The sequence below is a fragment of the Canis lupus genome, chromosome 17, assembly GCF_048164855.1.
Source record: "Canis lupus baileyi chromosome 17, mCanLup2.hap1, whole genome shotgun sequence".
Taxonomy (NCBI): domain Eukaryota; kingdom Metazoa; phylum Chordata; class Mammalia; order Carnivora; family Canidae; genus Canis; species Canis lupus.
In genome coordinates, this window is record NC_132854.1 from 6,359,930 (window position 1) to 6,380,431 (window position 20,502).

A 20,502-nucleotide genomic window follows, 5' to 3' on the forward strand; every position below is an offset into this window, starting at 1 on the left:
CCAGAGATGTCATGCCTTCTCACCACATAAAGCTCCAGATGATAGCTTCTTCTGAAAGAATTCCCTTCATTCAAAAATAAAGGAAATCAGAAAGAAAATGTATGCAAAGATACTACAAGACAATGAATCTCCTACATCTCTAAAGCCGATCTCAAAGCAGAGCAGAAAGAAGTAATGGTCAGAAAACAGGAGGAGGTAAAGTATAAGCTGGCACTGTTCACAAAATATGTTGAATAGCAAAATAAACAAGAATGAAGACCACATTGGAAGCAGCGAACCGGGAAATTGATATTGTTGGAAGCACAGTAAAGACCTAGGAGGACAGGATCCAAAAAATAACATTGTCAGCAAATACATAATGCTTAAATGGGCCTGGAACTATTTTAAGTATTTTATATGCCTTGTCTTGCTTAATGTTTGCTGTAACCCTGTGAAGTAGGTAGGTACTATTATTAATCACCTGTAAAAAAATAAAACAAAAGTATTTAAATAACTCACCAAAGTTAGAAACTAGAATTCCAATTCAAGAAGCCTGAATTGAGAGTTGACACTTTTAATCATTATGCTGTCTTTCAGGCGGGGGGAGAAATATGTATCCAACAAAGATTCATGAATGATAAGTTGAGAAAAAATGATAGGTATGAAGTCAGGAGAAATACAATACATGCATGATTGGCATTTCAGAAAAAATATGAATAAAACATTTATAGATATTGTTCAAGAAAATTTTCCCAAAATAAAAGGTAACTTGGCTATTTATCTTGAAAGCATGCCCCACGTGAGAGAAAATAATTGGAATAATGCTCAAATATGAGATATATGCCCATAAATTTATAAACATTAAAAGTCCTTGGGGCATGTGACAGAAAACAAGTCCTCTGCACAGAAGAAATCTCCGGCAAGCTAATCAGTTCTTCTTTATAATATTTAGTAATGGAAGCTACCAGAACTTTGCCTATAATATCCTCAAGAATATAGAGATCCAAGGGTTTTGTACTAAGCCAAACTGTCTTTTCAGTAAAAGGCAACAGAGAGTATTTTTAGATGTAGACAGAAATGAAGAAAATATACATCCCATAAGTAGCATATTTCCATGAGCGGATACTAAAGGATAAATCTTAACTAGTCAAGAAAAATATAGAGAAACTGATAAAAGATGTCAGCCAAGCCCTTCTTCTCTGTATGGACTGGATGCCACAACACCTACTTTTGTATGAATTGATATCTAAAGTTTGATCCACAATCCCCAGATAGCACTTGTCTAAAAAGCATTATTATGGTTCACCAGAATCCCCTGCCTTCTCCTTTGGGTCAGGAGGAAGGATTACACATCCATGATGCAGTTAGGTTAGTCGATGTGACTTGCTTTGGTATTGCAAATAGAAGTGAAATGCCTTGTTTCTAAGGGGAAATACTTAACAGCCAGAGCTGACAATTTTTCTCCTATTTCCTGTCAAAGGGTAAAAACACATGTTCCCGGTGGTGTATGCTTCAAGGACCCAAGACACGGTGTGAGAGGAACATGGAACAGGGTCTTCCACAACTCACGGTAGATGGGAAATGTGGGCAAGGCATACAGTCCTGTGGTTTTAAGTTAAGTTTCAGGGTTGTTGGCTGGGAATTGTTTTAGTCAGAATGCATATAACTAAGCAGGACCAGAAACCTCAATGCACGTGAACAAAATGAATACATAGGATTACACATTTACAATTTTGTAATCTCCCTTCACACTTCTTTCCTTTCACTTTTGTAAACCTCCTAATAGAATCTTCGCAATGCATTAAATATAGCTGTTGGAGAAGAATGAAACAAGACCATTCTCTTGCACCATACACAAAGATAAACTCAAAATGGATGAAAGATCTTAATGTGAGACAAGATTCCATCAAAATCCTAGAGGAGAACACAGGCAACACCCTTTTTGAACTTGGCCACAGTAACTTCTTGCAAGATTCATCCATGAAGGCAAGAGAAACAAAAGCAAAAATGAACTATTGGGACTCCTTCAAGATAAGAAGCTTTTGCACAGCAAAAGATACCATCAACAAAACTCAAAGACAACCTACAGAATGAGAGAAGATATTTGCAAATAACATGTCAGATAAAGGGCTAGTTTCCAAGATCTATAAAGAACTTATTAAACTCAACAGCAAAGAAACAAACAATCCAATCATGAAATGGGCAAAAGACATGAACAGAAATCTCACAGAGGAAGACATAGACATGGTCAACAAGCACATAAGAAAATGTTCTGCATCACTTGCCATCAGGGAGATACAAATCAAAACCACAATGAGATACCACCTCACCCCAGTCAGAATGGGGAAAATTAGCAAAGCAGGAAACCACAAATGTTGGAGAGGATGTAGAGAAAAAGGAACCCTCTTACACTGCTGGTGGGAATGTGAACTGGTGCAACCACTCTGGAAAACTGTGTGGAGGTTCCTCAAAGAGTTAAAAATATACCTGCCCTACGACCCAGCAATTGCACTGCTGGGGATTTACCCCAAAGATACAGATACAGTGAAACGCCAGGACCCCTGCACCCTAATGCTCATAGCAGCAATGTCCACAATAGCCAAACTGTGGAAGGAGCCTTGGTGTCCATCGAAAGATGAATGGATAAAGAAGATGCGGTTCATGTATACAATGGAATATTACTCAGCCATTAGAAACGACAAATACTCACCATGTGCTTCGACGTGGATAGAACTGGAGGGTATTATGCTGAGTGAAACAAGTCAATTGGAGAAGGACAAACATTATATGGTCTCATTCATTTGGGGAATGTAAAAATAGTGAAAGGGAATAAAGGGGAAAGGCGAAAAAATGAGTGTGAAATGCCAGAAAGGGAGACAGAACATGAAAGACTCCTAACTCTGGGAAACAAACTAGGGGTGATGGAAGGGGAGGTGGGTGGGGGGGTGGGGGTGACTGGGTGATGGGCATTGAGGTGGGCACTTGACGGGATGAGCACTGGGTGTTATTCTGTATGTTGGCAAATTGAACACCAATAAAAAATAAATTTATGAAAAAAATATAGCTATTGGAGAAACATATCCCCTTCCTTTCATACTCATGTTCAATTATATTATATTATGCCTAATTAAATTACATAATTACACTAACAAATATAATGTTCATTAGTAACACACAGAACTATTGGTAGACAGATGGTGGAGTGGAGGGGTGGGGCCACGCCGTGATAAACCTACTGGTAAATTATCAGCAGGTAGTGAGTGGCTGCTAGCATGTTTGCAAAGGGAAGGGAAGTTGATGAATTAGTTAAATTAAAGTTGGTTAAGATAGTTTCTGTTATAAATATTCACTCAATATAATACTCTGTAGCCATTTTTAAGATATAGATATATTCTGTGTATATGTACTATATATGTGTATATTAATATGTACACACATGTGGCATTAGATTGTGTGTGTATATGTGTGCATACACACACATAAGACTGTCTAATGGTTATTTTCCACAATGGTATTGGGGAATCAGGGGGAAATAAAAAAAATATCTTTGGCTTTTTAGAAAATTTTTATTTACCCCAAAATACTTCTATAAAATAAAAAATCTTTAAAATATTTTTAACAACAGAAGAGTCCTCAAAAATGCCACGCAGGATCAGATTGCATAGCACTGTCGATCTTCTGGAATCTCAAATCATCACTGGAATGATGCTTTTTGGTTAAAGATTGAAATAGTACTTCTTTTGCTATATGGAGCATATTCTAGTCACGGGAGATATTTAATGAATGTATATTGATTGCTCTTTATTGAAAAACTAGTATCATTGACTGGAGAAGGAGAGTCTTCAATGAAGTAGAAAGTAAAAGAAAACATTTTTAGGACAATTTCTGGATTTTTAAATTTTTAATAGGAGTGTTTGTTTTTTACTGCCTGCTGTGTTATTTATCAAATTTGTTTTCCACTCCTTGCCTGACTCCGTGAAATAAGCGGTAATGTGGAAATCCGAAGACCTGGAGCTGAGGGGAGGCCAGTCTTTCACCTGCAAATGTTGCAATTTTTCCCCAGAAAATAGTTGAACCAGATTATGCAGACAATCTCCTTTAGTGCGAAAATACACAGTTGAATTCAAATCAACATTTGTTCTCCGCCTGAGTCATGTCTGGATTGTTTGAAGGGAAACTTCTTTTTCTTCTGTATTTATTTTTGCTTAAAATTGTGGTCAGAGACAATTTTTCATCTTGTTTTTCATCTGCTTTCTTTCCAAGTGTGGACACTGACATTGACGGTTTGGTGCTGAGTGAGACAGCTACATTCCTATTCTTTTTCAAATCTTTCTTCTTTTCTCCATGGTCTAAAACCCTGCCAGTGACATGGCAAAATTATTTTTTACTGTCAGTTAACTACAGCTTATATTATTCTGGCTCTTACCATCTTGTGATATTAGTCATAGGAAATTAATACATCCAGAAAAGGGTTTTTATTTAACCTGAAAATGATTTGGAAATTGCATTCTCCTATTGTTGTACTATTATGTGCTTCTCCCCCCACCCCAGTATGATTTCTCTCAACGCACTTTTTTTTTTCAAATTTTTTTCAATGCACTTTATTTGAAATGTTTTAAACACAACGAATTACGTGGTCAACAGCAAATTTCTCATCCTGTATCAGCCACTCATAGGATACTTTAAGTAAAAGGTTTTATTAATTTCTAAAAGTATTTGTATCATATCTACCTTTTCATATTAAGATAGATCATAAAAATATGTTGAAATACCAAATCTCATTCTAGATAAATTCTGTGTACCAGTGCTTGGATATATTTGGTCAGATTATAATAAGAAACTATTCTTTCCCCGGGGTCTCTGAAGCAGCCATGAGGGTTTTCTTCATTTATCAATATTTGAACCTGACATTTGGAGGTTAAACATTCACAAAGAAATACCCATGACCTAGATTTCATGTCCCTCCTCTGTCAATTAAGCAACTTTTAAATGGGAAAAGAAGCCAGGAAAAAAAAAGCCAGTAGTTGCTATTAAATTTTTACCTGATGGACTTGGGTGGTTTCAATAAATAAAGGTTAGAGAATGTCTATAATTCCTCCTCTTTTGGGTTGTGGTGGTAAATGAATTTTATAATCTGCAAAAAGATTTCAGGCATTTCATTTCATTTCATTTCTATTTTTACCAAATATTGGGGGGACTTGTAATTTTTGTATATTGATAATATTTAGAGAGCTACATCAGGATGTATTTTTCCCCCATTTGTTATGCATTTACCTCATTGTGGTTTCTACAGACAACATTTTTTGTGCAAGTGGATATGATATAGTAAACTCTGGATTGGGGTTCAGAATGCCTCTGTTCAGGGGCTATTTCTAGATGCATTTACCATGAAAACTTAGACAAATTACTTATCCTTTCTAAATTTCAGCTTTTTAATCTGAAAAGCTAGTATGATATAAGTCTTGGATTAAAGAGAAAAATTCACACTCACACAAATTCATAGGATTAGATGCACAGTATTAAACACAGGACAAGATGTTATGTTTTTTTGTTTTTGTTTTTGTTTTTGTTTTTGAGCAGAAAGTGGGGTGGAGAAGGAGAGATAATCATAAGCAGACTCTGTGGACCCAGGCATGGGGCTCAAAACAAGGACTCTGAGATCATGACCTGAGCCAAAACCAAGAGTCAGATGCTTAATCAACTGAGCTACCCAGGTGCTCCATGTTATGCTACTTTAAAGATAAAATATTTATAATTCTAAAAATTCAATAGGCCTATAAAAATGAATATTTGCTACATGATCATCCTATCAAGATACCTCCAGAGGTGATTTTTCATGGTGCAACAGTTGTGCATTGCAATTTTTCACCTGTCCTTACTCTGAGATGGTGGTAGGCAGATTAATACCCCTACCTTCCCCCTAAAATGTCCATGCCCTGATCCCTGGAACCTTTCAGTATGTTACATTACACGGCAAAGAGACTTGAAGACGTAATTATGATGATGGATGTTAAAATAGGCAAAGTATCCTGGATTTCTCAGATGGGTTGGATCTAATCACATGAGCCATTGAAAGAAGAGAGCTCTCTAGCTGGCAGCAAGAGAGATGCAGCTGAAGAAGTCACAAAGATTCCAAGTGTGAGTACGATTCCAAGTGCCTTTGCAGTTCTGAGGTTAGGTGCTAAACATGTCGACCAGGGGAAGACCTCTGAGAACTAAGATCCGGCCCAGTAGATGACTAGCAAGGAAGCAGGGACCTCAGTTCCTCCAGGACAGGAGCTGGACTCTACAGACATCCTCACTGAACATAGAAGGAGATTTTCCACAGAGGCTTCAGAGAGGAGCCCAGTGGGCCAACACCTAAGTTGCAGAGCCGGACCACCCCAGGATGAGCCAGGAGGCACTTCCTGCCCCAGGATGGGCAGGGAGCTGTCCAAGGCAATACAACGCACTGCCTCGCCCACCACCGACAGTCTGCAAACCAATAACCTGAGTAGAGAATGTTTGTGGAACACACATTTAATAAAACTAAAACCTCTGAGGAGTAGAGTCCATGTGGCCTATGCAAAAAATCTGGGATCAGCCCAGAGGAATGAAAGTCTTCCTTTTTGAGTTTTAGGGCTATTTTAAATAAAGCTGCCCCTTCACTCCGCAGAGATTTGCAAGTGGCCTTTCACTGGCTGAATCAATCTTTGCAGGATCCCTGCATTTTTGGAAATGATGTATTGGGCTTCTCTGCAGGGCCAGATGTTGATGTGGACTTTTGTTGGACTGGAGATTATAGAGACTCTCCATATAAAAGTGTCCACTCTGGATTTCATTAGGAAACAAATGAGCTATGGCCAGTCCTGAGGTTTACACAGGGACCCGGGCTCAAAGCACAGCTGTTTCCTTCCCGTTTCCAGATCAGAAATAAACAGCGTTGCTCGAAATTGACCAGGTCCCCTGTCTACCCCCTACTGGTCACAGGCCACCCTTTGATTTCAGCTGGTCCCCAGCTGTCCCTGCATCCTGCCTCCTTCACCCTCACCTGCCTCCCTCACAACCCACCTCGCTTAGGAGAGATTAGGACCAAGAGACAGGGTAGCTGGCAGTCCATTTCAATCAGAATTAATGTGACTTCGTCTCCTGCTGGCCAAGACCCCAAAACTCCAGTTGTCGAGTGGATTACATTTGTGAAAACATTTTACTGAATTTGGCAACTCGTTTTCATGTCCCCCACAGCGGATTCAAATTCTCATTCAGAGAGGGTTGTCCGAGGCATTTTTTGATTGGCCTGCATATAGCAGTGAATCACTATGGGGGACAAACACTCTTATTTTTCATCCTGCCTCCAGGGTCCTCGAACTCCCCTTCTCTGGGTAATACACAGACTGAACTCTCCAAAGAAGCACTTAAGTTTCAGTCATTCTAAATTTATTGCCTTTTTAATTTTATAGCATTTTTTTTTTGCTCGGTGTACTATGCATAGTTTCAGTGTTGGCAGTTTGAATGTCTACCAGGACACACATCCAAAAATCCAGTCCTGGTGGCAATCGATTAACAAGAGCCTTTTGCAAGAGTCATTAACCTCTGCATTTTATTCTTTCTCAGCAACGTGGTTCTAAAAAAAGACAGGGTGAATGGAAAACCTTTAATGTGAGGCCTGTGGGTGTCCATTTACTTCTCCGCTAAAAATTTGTATTTTTAATCAAACCTTTCAAAATGTTTCCTTCTCTGCCATAGATCAATAGTCTCCTACAAGAAGTGGGTACACTTTTTTCTCATAAGCACAATAAGATGCTGTGCAATTATCGATGCTACGGTCCAAGAGCTGAACAGAAGGTAGCTGACTAGAATCGGCTGTGCTCAATCATGACAGTTCTGTTTCCCGAAGTCCTCCAACAGTTTGATTAGAATTGCTCTTTCTTACCCCTTCCCTTATCTACTTAAAGCCTATCGAAATCTAACAGTGCCTCTCAAACCTTAGCTTGCATGTGACTCCCTCTGGGATGATGTCACGATTCGGATTCTGATTTAGTAATTCTCTGGGGGAGGGCTGAGTGTCTGCATGCCTAACCATCTCCCGGGGGAGGCCCTGGCACTTCAGGGCTACACTCTGAGAAACACAGCTCTAGTTCGTGTGTGAAGGACACTGCGTAGAGACCCAGGCCAGTCTGGTGCTGCCATTCACCAGCCCAGTGACCCTAGGTAGTCTATTGCCTCCATGCTCGTTTACTCACATGTAGTATTAAGTATCTAAAAATTTTGCAGGCAGGATAACAAGGAAAAATATAGGTAAAGCCGTTGGCAGCATGCTCTGCCTACAGGAAACACTACATAATGGAGAGTTTTAATGCTATTTTTTAATCTTCCCTTCACCTAACTCTTGTATGGACCACATTTTTATCCATTTATTTTTATTTATTTACTTTTTTTTTAAAGATTTTACCTATTTCTTCATGAGAGACACACAGAGAGAGGCAGAGACATAGGCAGAGGGAGAAGCAGTTTCCCTGTGGGGAGCCCGATACAGGACTCAATCCCAGGACCCTGGGATCACGACCTGAGCTGAAGGTGGATGCTCAACCTCTGAGCCACCCAGGTGCCCCTTTTTTTATCCACTTACTCAGAAAAGCGGAGACAGGAAACAGCATCCAGAGCCTGGATTGAGGCATTCCTATAACAGAGGAATGTCACTGGACAGCGATCTGCTAACCAGAGAATAATGGGGCAGTTGGAGTCTAAGCAGTGGGACTGTCATGCTCCTCCTCTGCAGGGAGGTAAGCAAGGCTAGTGGGGTCATTAGGAAAGATGGCATGAACAAAGAGTGTCTAGTCCTGAAAATAGTGGTAAGAAGGCCCGGCATCCAGAGACACCTGTGTTTTGGATGGCTGTTTCTGGGCAGGCGCATTCCAGGGTGGAGGTCACATTTGAGGTTACCCTGGGACAGATAAGACTGGTCCCGTGGTGCTCCTTCCAACATTGCCTTTATGGAATGAGTACTGCTGACCCACTTTCACGCGTCATGTCTCCCTCTTCATTATTTATTACTCATTTGCATTTTTGGTCTTGCCTCATCCTTACACTTCTCCTGTGAGAGAAGAGGCAGTGTTTTGATTTTCATAAGGACAATGAGATTTCGAGTGGCCTGGAAACCTCTAGTACACAGCGGAGCTGGATGCTCACAGACCTCCCTCCTCCAGGGCCAGGGTGCTCCAGGGTGCTATGGGGTGGTCCCATAGCTAGAGAAAACTGGAAATGTCTCACAGATGCGATGCTCAAAGTTCACGGCAGACTAGATTGCAGTGGGAAATTCTCTGTGACTATGTTTATGTGAAGCAAATTTATGTGGCCTCAATCTCTTTCTATTTCCTTTTTTAAAACAGGAGGGAAAAAATAAATGCAGAAAGGAAAGTGAGCTGAATGCCAGTTAATATTGTGGGCAAAGCATTTATAACAGGAAGTGCCAACCATGACGGCAGGTGGAAATCCCCAGATTGTCAAAGCACTCAATTTTTTTTTTTTTTTAATGTTGGGAAAAAGAGGAACGGATAGCAGAGAAAAGAACATAAAGCCAGTGCCTTGGAGATCACCCCCTGCCCATCGACCCATTCTCCATGTAAGTAAGTGAGGCAGGTGGCGTGGTCTGGCCACGTTGGGAACCCTAGTTCCTCTCTCTCTTCCTGCATCCCTCCTGCCTTCTTTGCTTTCATTCTCAAGGGCAGGATTAAACCCCAGACCCAGGGCAGCCAGCAACGGATATGTTCTGTGCCTTCGGTAGTGGAACACGTTAGCTGTTTTTGCTGCTTGTCTGTTACACAAGATTCCTCCTCTCATTTCTCTTGATAATTAACCCTGACTGTAGGAAGGGGCGTGCTGCTTCGCCTGGGCCTCTTACGGGGCTGCATGTTGCTCTTATTAGGTTGAGGATGAATTATGTGACCCAAACTAGCTAATTGGATTTTCTCACTGAGGTTGCTCTGAGCAAAATGGGAGACAACGAGCTCCAAGAGTGAGGAACCCTGGTATGAAGGGTGAGCAGACAGCTTTGCTGGAGGCAGGGCAGTGTCACTGAGGCGCCGTGCCTGGGACACCTCCTCCTCTGGGGTACAGGAGCCACTGGCTATGTTAGTTATCTGAGCTGCATCCTGGTTATTGGTAAACTATTCTAACCGATGAGCCAATGGCACTTGAGACAGACACCAGAGTACCTGATTTTCAAGAGCCTTTGTCAAAGCTCCAAGGGCTCTTTATGGTCTGTGCTGCAGGCTCAAGTCAGCACCTTCTCACCAAATATATCCCCACCTGCTCCTATCATCTTGTATCGTGCATGAAACCATCAGGTTTTATACTGACAGTGGACTATGTCTCCCTGCTAGACCAGCACCATCCAGAGTAGCATGCTTCTAGTTATTTTCAGAAGTACATTTTGAACGGGTAAAATAAAGCCCAGGGGACTAGCAAATGTGGGTAGACAAAAAAATGTATGGAAGCATTTGGAATATAGGATATATTAAGAAGAGCATCTTTTCTCAGAGAGTGCCATCTTTTTCTCTAGAGACACTCTATATAGAATGAAATTAATGACACCTGTCAGGGTAGAAGAAATTCGTTGAGGGAGTAGAGGTGTCCCCCCAAACCCAAGGGATCAGCAAATAAAGGGTCCCCAAAGATTAACTTTGCTTTCTTTATTTGCCCAGAACACATTCCCATTTTAGGCCCGTAAATATATTTTTATATTTATTTTGACTCTTACTGAGTATCATTTAACAGTATCTAAGCAGACATAGAAAAGGAAGCAATGTCTTGAAAATTTGAGCTCATGTGAGTAACTTTAAAAAAACACTTTTATATTGGAAAATTCAACTTTATTGTGCGAAATATGTTTTACCTGTTTTATTGTGGTGAGTCTAAATGGCTTTATCTAAGGGTTAAATCGATGCTGTTCAAGGAAGGCGGATGCACTTTTGTTAATACGCGTCATTTGCTATTATGGTGAGGTAGAGACTTCATTGGTTTTAGTCCTACAAAATGGGCACTATATAGGGTTTGAAATTTGCTAAATTCCTCAATTTAGTTTAAAATATTAATTTGGCTATCATTAAATATATGTCTTTTGGTTGGACAATTTTTATATCTTTAATGAGTTTAATTAAAATTGCATAATGGATTTATCCATGTGAAATTCCTGTTTTTCATTAAGACCAAACTTGCAGGGAAAAAGGACATATGGTCATTTAGAACTAATTCAGTGAAATAAAGGAGGGTTTACATTTCCCTAATTTAAGTGAAAAGACCGCTCACTAGCCCCACAAATGCACACATACACACCTGGAACATACACACACACTTGTACACACAGACAGGCACAACTTAGCTAGGAAAATGGAGTTGTCTAATTCTTTTTTTATTCTCATTAGTCAGGCGTTCCTTTTCCATTCACAGTGTTTATTTGCTCCTTTTCCCTCCTTAAACGTGTGTGTGTGTGTGTGTGTGTAAGATAGTGTGTACATAGTTGTAGCTAAAATGGACAATAGCTAAAGAATGTGCCCAGACAGGAGAAATTAAGTGGATGCATTGTTTTTAGGGCCATTTAAGCTAGGTGAAGTAGTTGTGGATAGCTCAAAATCCTCCTTACCTCGGCATTGTTTTTCCAATGGAAGTATAGCTATTATTAGAGCAAAGTACTACAAATAGTAAGATGTTATTCACTCTGTCATATGTTGAAAAAGAGAAAAAGGTACTTTAGCTTTGTTCTCCAGAGTATTCCTGGGCTCTCTTGAAAAAGCAGATGGAGGGGAGAAAGAAGTAAGGGAGTGCCCCCAGAAGAGGGCTTTAAGGGTGGGTTCTGGGGCAGATGGAGGATAGGTTGAAGAGTTGGGGGTCTGTGAGAAAACCCTCTGACACAGCTTTAGGAGATCTAGAAATTGGAGGCAAGAGAAAAGTATTTTGAAGCATTGCAATAGCCTATGAGCTGGATCTTTTTCAGTGTTCTTCCAAAAAACACAAATATTAAGTTTCTACTTTAAAAATCATTTTTAATTGATGGACTCTCTTTGAAACTGTGTGAAAAAGGCCCTGGCTTATATTTGGATATTTTACTTTTATGTGTAGTTTTTGCTTTTGTTCTTGTGATTTTGATTCTTTATATGGTAGAAGAAAAAAATGGAGGTCATTTTACAACGTTAAAGATATTATATTTTAAGGCTTATTAAAAGTATTTACATCGTCTTTTCTATTGCTCCAGCGTTCTTTTAAAGTTTTTATTATGATCACCGGGTGTTCATCACAACAAGTGCACTCCTTAATCCCCATCACTTATTTCCCTCAACTCCTCCCCTCCGACAATCATCAGTTTGTTCTCTGTAGCTAATATTCTGTTTTTTTGGTTTCTCAATCTCTCTCTCTCTGTCTCCTCTGTTCATTTGTTTTGTTTCTTAAAGTCTGCATACGAGGGAAATCATATTTGTCTTTCTGTGACTGAATTTCACTTTGTATGATACTCTCTAGCTCCGCCCATGTCATTGCAAATGGCAAGATTTCATTCTTTTTATGGCTGAATAATATTCCTGTGTGTGTACCACATCTTCTTTATCCATTCATCTATTGTTGGACATGTGGGCTGCTTCCATATCTTGGCTATTGTAAATAATGTTGCTTTAAACACAGGAGAGGATGTATCCCTTTGAAGCAGTGTGTTCAAATTTTTTTGGGTAAATACCCAGTAGTGTAATTGGTGGATCATAGGGCAGTTCTATTTTTATCTTTTTGAGGAACCTCTATTCTGATTTGCACAGTGGCCTCACCAGTTTGCATTCCCACCAACAGTGCAAGAGGCTTCCTTTTTCCCCACATCCTCACTGACCCCTCTTGTTTCTTGTGTTGTTCATTTAGCCATTCTGACAGGTGTGAGGTGATATCTCCTTGTAGTTTTGATTTGCATTTTCCTGATGAAAACTTATGTTGAGCATCTTTTCCTGTGTCTGCTGGCCATTTTGTATGTCTTTTGGAGAAATGTCTGTGTCTTCTGCCCATTTTTAAATTGGATGATTTGTTTTTGGAATGCTGAGTTGTAGAAGTTCTTTATATATTTTAGATAATAATGTTTTATCAGATATGTCATTTACAAACATCTTCTTCCATTCAGAAGGTTGCTTTTTAGTTTTGTTGACTGTTTCTTTGGCTGCACAGAAGATTTCATTTTGATGCAGTCCCAAAAGTTCATTTTTGCTTTGGTTTCTCTTGACCTGGCTTGAAAAAAGTTGCTACAGCCAATGTCAGAGAGATTACTACCTGTGCTCTTTTCTGAGAGTTTTATAGTTTTAGGTGTCATATTCAGGTCTTTAATCCATTTGAAGTTTACTTGTGTGGATTGCATAATCAAATGGTCCTGTTTCATTCTTTTGTATGTTGCTGACCAGTTTTTTCAACACCATTTGTTGAAGACTGCTTTTTCTCATTGGATGCATCTTTCCCGCTTTGTTGAAGATTGACCATACAACTGTGGGTTTATTTCTGGATTTTCTATTCTATTCTTTTGCTCTATGCATCTATTTTTGTGCCACTACCACCCTGATTTGATTACTATAGCTTTGTAATACAACTTAAGTCTGGAATTATGATGCCTCCAGCTCTGCTTTCTTTTTCAAGATTGCCTTGGCTCTTCAGGGTCTTTTGTGATTACACACAAATTTTAGCGTTGTTTGTTCTAGCTCTGTGAAAAATGCTGTTGGTATTTTGATAGAGATTGCATTAAATGTGTAGATTGTTTTGGGTAGTAGAGGCATTTCAACAATATTTGTTCTTCCAAATGAGTGTGGATTGTCTTTCCATTTCTTTGTACCATCTTCAACTTCTTTCATCAGTGTTTTATAGTTTTTAGAGTACAGGTCTTTCACCTCTTTGATTAGGTTTATTCCCAGGTATCTTATTATTTGTGGTGTAATTGTAATGGGATTGTTGTCTTAATTTATGCTTCTACTGATTCATCATTGGTGTATAGAAATGCAACAAATTTCTGCAGTGTGATTTTGTATCCTGTGACTCTACTGAATTCATTTATTATTTCTAGTGTTTTTTGGTGGAGTCTTTGGGTTTTATATATATAGTAACATGTCATTGGAAAATAATGAAAATGTTACTTTTACCTTACTGATTTGGATGTCTCTTATTTCTTTCTGCTCTCTGATTGCTATGGATAAGCCTTTCAGAACTATGTTGATTAAAAGTAGTAAGAGTGGACATCCTTGTCTTGATCCTGACCTTAAAGGAAGGGCTCTCAGCTTTTTTCCATTGAGGATGATATCAGTTGTGGGTTTTTCATGTATAGCCTTGATTTTGTTAGTTATGTTCTCTCAAAACCTACTTTGTTGAGGGTTTTTATCATGAATAAATGTTGTACTTTGTCAGATGCCTTTTCTGTATCTATTGAAATGATCATATGGTTCTTATCCTTCCTCTTATTGATGTGATATATTACATTGATTCATTTGCAAATATTGAACCACACTTGCAACCCAGGAACAAATCATGATCATGGTGAATGATTTTTTAAAATGTATTTAATGTTGGGCTTGGTTTGCTGGGACTTTGGTAGGGATTTTTGCATGTACATTCATAAGAGCTATTGGTCTGTAATTCCCCTTTATTTATTTATTTATTTATTTATTTTGTTGTTGGTGGTGGTGTCTTTATTTGGTTTTGGTATCAGTATAATGCTGGCTTTGTTGAATAAATTTGGAAGCTTTCCTTCCCTTCTATTTTTTGGGATGAGTTTGAGAAGAATAGATATTAAAGTCTTCTTTAAATGTATGGTAGATTTTGCCTGTGAAGCCATCTTGTCCTGGGCTTTTGTTTTGGGGGAGTTTTTTTGATTACCGATTCAATTTCTTTGCTGGTAATTGGTCTGTTCAAATTTTCTATTTCTTGTTTCAGTTTTGGTAGGTTATATGTTTCTAGGAACTTATCCATTTCTTGTGGGTCATCTATTACTCAAGATTTAAAAAGGAGGATTGTTCATCTTTCATCTGTGAATCTCTCAGTCAACTCTTTTCCCTTAGCTGGAGAATAGCTATTTGCATGCAAAATGCTTCAGGAAAAGGCAGATTTACAAAGCAGCCTGGGAAGCCTACCTGCTCCCAGGATCACCACTTCCATTGGACTTCCTTCTGATGCACCATCTAGGCCTCCTCCATGATTCTTTCTCTTCACTCACTGCTTCTAGAACTCTCCATCTGCACTGTTTAAACTTTGACAACATAATATCTGTCTCCAGTTCTCCCCTAAAACTGCTCCAAAGTCCACGTTCCCTTGTTCTCATTGTCTTTTAACTCCACATGCTTGACACTCCTCCTTGAGCTTTGTACTTCCCCTTCACTATTTCCTGTTCCCTCTTCCTTTCTCAAAATGAATGTGACTGCTTTCTATGATTCTGTCCCCCATTTCTGCTGTTCTACCACCCCCCACGCCCCTCACTCCTCATCTCCCACCATGGCCCATTGGCATGCCTGCCACATTCATACCTCGAGGTGTGAATGATTAATATCTTGAGTGAGTCATTCACATATTCACTTGTTCAAATGCCTTACTGAAAACTTTCTCAGGGTCAGCCACTGGGATAGACACTGGTCATACAGAGATGAAGGATGTATCCTTGGAAATAAACAATTCAATTAGTATAATAAGAGCCAAGTTAGGAATTTCCCTTCTGGGCCCCCTATCAACTTCTTTCTTTTATTTTAGTCTACCTGTATTTTTCTACTTATTATTTATTCCCATTTTAAGAGATGCTGCTCTTTATTTCTCAATATATTTCTTGTAATTTTAAGGCCATGATTGATTTGAAGGTGGCATGACATTGTGATCAATTGTAGCAGTGAATACTTGATCCTGTTTTTAAGTTTAATTTACATTCTTGGGTTTTTATATCAGTCACAGGGAAGAATTTACCTAGTTTATGATTGTTTAAATAATATAAATCATAAGCTTAGACTCCTGAAAAAAAACTTTCAAGTTAGATATCAAATAAACAATGACTCAGCATTATGATTGCAGATGCTCAGTCATTTATTAATTATATCAGTAAATTTCCTGTCATTACTTTCATCCACTAGATTGTGCTTTCTTTTATCAAAATTCTGACTCTCAGCCTCCCCACATGAGTCATTTTGTGATTATAAAATTAGTAAATGGTTAATCATATCCTGTTGGCATAAATTCTTGATTTAGTGGAGGAACTCAAAAACTCAATATGGTAGAGCTTCACAACCATGTTATACAAATTTGCAATCGAGCAGCCAATTTTGAAAATATTCCTGATTTGCTACAATGTGCTATTTAAAATGAAAAATCTCTATTCTTCCTCAAGTATGTTAATGCAAGAAATTCGAAATAATCTGATCTGGCATGTTAAGGGTATGTCATTCAGACCAATATACCTGTGTTGGTCAATGAAGTCCAACTCTTAGAATATTATGATGATCCTGAATATGTATTTCATGCCCAAGAAGAAAGGCTTTAACATACCTTTTACATTTATCTTGGTTTTCTCGGATACAAAATTGAAATCATCTGAGTCCGGTTTAAAATTCAATAGAAAATTACAAGTGTCTGATTCCTACAAAAGTATTTTTTTATGTGTCTTTCAAAATTATAAATTTCTATACATTTCAAGGAAGATTTTTCAGGTATCATAAAAATCACTATGCAGAATTTGATTTTGCAATAATTTTAGAAGAAATTAAGGCAGATTTTTTTTTTTTAATTTTTGGACACTGGATATTGCTGTGTCATCTTTAAAGCAAAATGTAATCTTTATTTCCAGCCCCAAAATGTAGAAAATATCTAAGAATAATAGAAAAGCATTCCCACACATAGCGAAACAGCAGTTTTTCTCACTATAGTCACAGAATGAGTTTCCTTTGGAGAGAAGAAGTGATGTTTTGTCCTTGGGGCACCTGCATTGCTGGCTGATTGTTGTAAGTCTATTTAGGATCTAAGGTGTGCCAAGACTCTATTTTTCTTTTTCTTTTCTTTTTTTTAATCAAAGATCAGATCAGAATTTCAAAGGAAACATAGAACACCTGTTTATGCCCACCTCTCCATGACTTGAGGTCTGTTTCAGTTCAGTGCTATGTAATTTGGAGGTTAAGTATTACCAAACCCATTTGGTTCTTAGAGTTGGAGAGAGTGGCTATGACTCTATTTTTTAATCTGATATTTGATTTTTATTCTCAATTTATCCTATGCCTTCTTAGGGTATGTATAAGAGGGCTATTTTTTAATGGGGTACTCTGAAATTTCAACAATATTGGCTTTTATTTTTTAAATGATACTTTCTTGTAAAAGTTAATTTGAAGAAATCATTCTTTAAAAAAAAAATTCTGGCTGTATCATGCTGACAGCAAAAAGTAAAAAGCACAGCATTTTGGGCTTAATGGAACTTAGAATCTACAGAAATTCAATAAATGGGATACCCTTAAGACAGATAAGGAAACTGAGGCCAGATAGACTTTTGAAATTAAGTTAATAAGAGTGCAAACAGTTGAGTTGAAAACTGGCTTAGTCTTTGTTTTAGCATTTGCTCCTCAGTCATTTCTCAGTGACTTTCTCTGCCACTCACCATAGCTTTGTTGCCTCTTATTATTATTATTTTATTATTTTCTGAGAGTATGGATATGAGGAAACACCCGGGGGTATTTTCCCCTTGCTCTAAGATACAATCCGTAGTGTTTGGTGTTGGTGCATTCAACAACCATAGCATGAATAAGTCCAGGTCCTGGGCATTTAGATAGGTCTTGAGGAGCACAGAATCATGACCATATTTATTCCCTTTTGAAATCATATGTATGTGGACTAAAAAAAGCATTCAAAATATGCAAAGATAATCCCTTTCTACCCTGTGTTGGTCTGTATTTGGTGCTTCTTACTCTTTGAAGAAAGCTTAGCCCAAGAATGCATGAAATGAAGTGTTGCTTCATATGGAGAAGCAGGACAGGGTGGAGGTGGGGCAGAAGCCCTGGATTTTCTGTCTCCCCATTAACAAGTTTCAAGATGCCCAGAACACTCTTACTCCCACACATTACTTCCTACTCTTATGTTTAAAGCAGGACGGATTATGTCTGGGAATGATGCTGCTAGTCCTAAGTTGATGAGCTAGTAAGACCTATAAACCTTAGTTCATAAAGCATCCATGTAGGCTGAAATGATGAGATTTGGAATAATTAAGTAGTCTGGTGTCTGTGAAAATGATTCCCTAAGATGCTCATTATTTCCAACTCTGTTCACCTCAAAGCTAGACAAGAGGGAAGTAGCAGAAGAGTGATAGCAGAAAGGGGTGTGATGGCAGGAACTTTGGGGGTCTTCATGGAGGGACAAATTTGGCAATACTTTCTGAGGAGCAGTGGGACACCCTTGCTGCCAATAACAGCGTGAATGTTCACACGATAGTTGTTGGAATGATCGGCAATAATATTACTGATAGTACTGTGCAGAAAGGGAAAATGCTCCTGGGTGTTTCCCCCTGTCCATACTCTCAGAAGATAAGTAAGTAAATAATGAAAGAACGACAATGGTATGATAAATGTGAGGAGAAAGTGGAGAAATAAATAGGGACCAAGCTAGTTGTTGACTGAGCTGTTCCTTCTCTCCTTAATGAGGTCTTTGTGCCCAGCTGAGCACCAGCTTGGTGAGGACATCCTCCCCTGGAAACACATCCAGTACCTGAAGAGCCTGAAACTCAGTACAGAGGTGACACTCTCAGCTTCCCAAGGGAAACTGAGGAAGGCTTCTCATGGAAAATGGGGTTTGACCTGGACCTTGAAGAATGGTCCAGAGAAAGATGAGTGTTAAAGAGTACTTTTGATCAATGTGTGCATTATATGGTGACTTGATGACCCTTTGTTAGACTGTGAAGTGGTGGTGGTGGGAACCAGATAGGAAGAGTTTGAGGAGAAAGGGAAGATGGAAACTATGGTCCCTGAAACAGTCACCCCCTTGTGTGTGTACTTAAGGGGCTTCACCATTGCCTCCAGGCATTGAACGGTTTTGTTGTTAATGTGTGTCTCTCACTGGATTGGGAATTGTGTGCTACCTGCCTTTCCAGGTGTGCTCAGGGCTTTAGCAGGAGACCTGGCACATACTAGGTGCTCCCTATTTGGCCCTTTATTAAAAAAAAAAAAAAGCCAAAACACTACCTCATATTTCTTGGCAGACCAAGCTAGGTAAATTTCCAAAAATAAGCCAGACTCCCATAAACCCAGCTTCCTGCATATGAGGTCCCTTTACCCCTTCTTCCCATCTTTTGCTTACTTTCAGGTTCCCATGTTTCTTTCTGCAGCATACAAAACCCTTTCATCTGATATATTTAATTTTATATGAATATGAACTTTACACAACGTTACCCTTGAGGGATCTTAGTACTACTGGGTAATCTCAGGCTAAGTTCTGGCAGAGGAATTTTAAGCATCCGGGGGGTGGGACTTGAAGGTATAATAGGTGAGGGGTTTGAAGCTGTTTCATTGTAGCTGATTGTTTGGGTTCTGGGGATGATATATTCAGGGGAGGCAGGTGCCCCAACCAGGTGTGGCCTTCAGTGAGTGCAAGCTTCAATCCCCATATCACCTTCATTGCTATTCTTCTGAGGCCTGGTCCAGCCCTCCTTTCTGCTGGTTCCCCCTCCCTCACCCCTGGACATTCCCATGAACTTGGTCCACCTCTTCTCTCCCTATGTGCTATTGTCTCTCACCAACCCTGTTTTCACTTTATCAGACATTTCTTGTTGCCTTCCCATCTTTGATCTAACAAAACAATAACTGCCTGTTTGGGAGACGAAAACTGAGTTAAGCAATGCTTAGCTTGAATTTTTTTTTTAATCTATCTTAAGTTTGTAAGCATTTTATTAAACTGTCTGAAACCAGCAATGTTTACATTATTTAAAATTTTCATAAAACTTCTGATCTTGGTTAGGGTTTTCCTCAAGATACATTCAATTTCACCCTAGTGTTTTGCTCTACTTGTCCTGTTTGATGTTATCTGCAGGAATCCCACAAGCTTTGTGGCTGCTGGAGTTGGTTCACTGCCAGGGGTAAACTTCATGTTCACTAGCTATGCTTCCTGGTAAGTAAGAGAAAATGTGGCTTTTGAATTGAAATGAAAAACAGGATAACATCCCACCCTCACAGCTTCACCTTCATGTAATTCCCTATAAACATGACTCAGGCGCATGTGAGCACCTCCATTTCAAGGCAGAGGCAGCATCTGTGGACACTTTCATGCTGAGTCAACTAGGAGGCCGGGTGGAAAATGCAGCTCTTACCTGGCAAACGTAATGCAATATAATAAGCTACCGTATGCAAGGGAAGCTTGAAATGTGTTTCTGATATGGTTTTGTTGGAGCTGTAAGCTTATGTTCTCATTTGCAACGGCACGGAAAGAAATACTGTTGGACGTGGGGATGACACACAAAGTAAGGATTACAAAGGGATAAAAAGTGCAGCTGGAGCTTGAAAGACTCCAGTTTCTCCAGCCTGGGCTCTGGATTTG

The 20,502-nt window shown here is 39.1% G+C and overlaps 1 long non-coding RNA gene across 1 annotated transcript in view; it reads left to right on the forward strand.

Annotated features, from left to right (window-relative positions):
• Positions 1-9,504: 9,504 nt before the first annotated feature.
• LOC140607857 (uncharacterized) overlaps positions 9,505-20,502 on the forward strand; it is an 85,841-nt gene continuing 74,843 nt past the window's right edge. Inside the window, exons 1-2 of the long non-coding RNA XR_012009777.1 lie at positions 9,505-9,580; positions 19,999-20,076. This is a non-coding gene — a long non-coding RNA (uncharacterized lncRNA). The remainder of the gene's footprint in view (positions 9,581-19,998; positions 20,077-20,502) is intronic.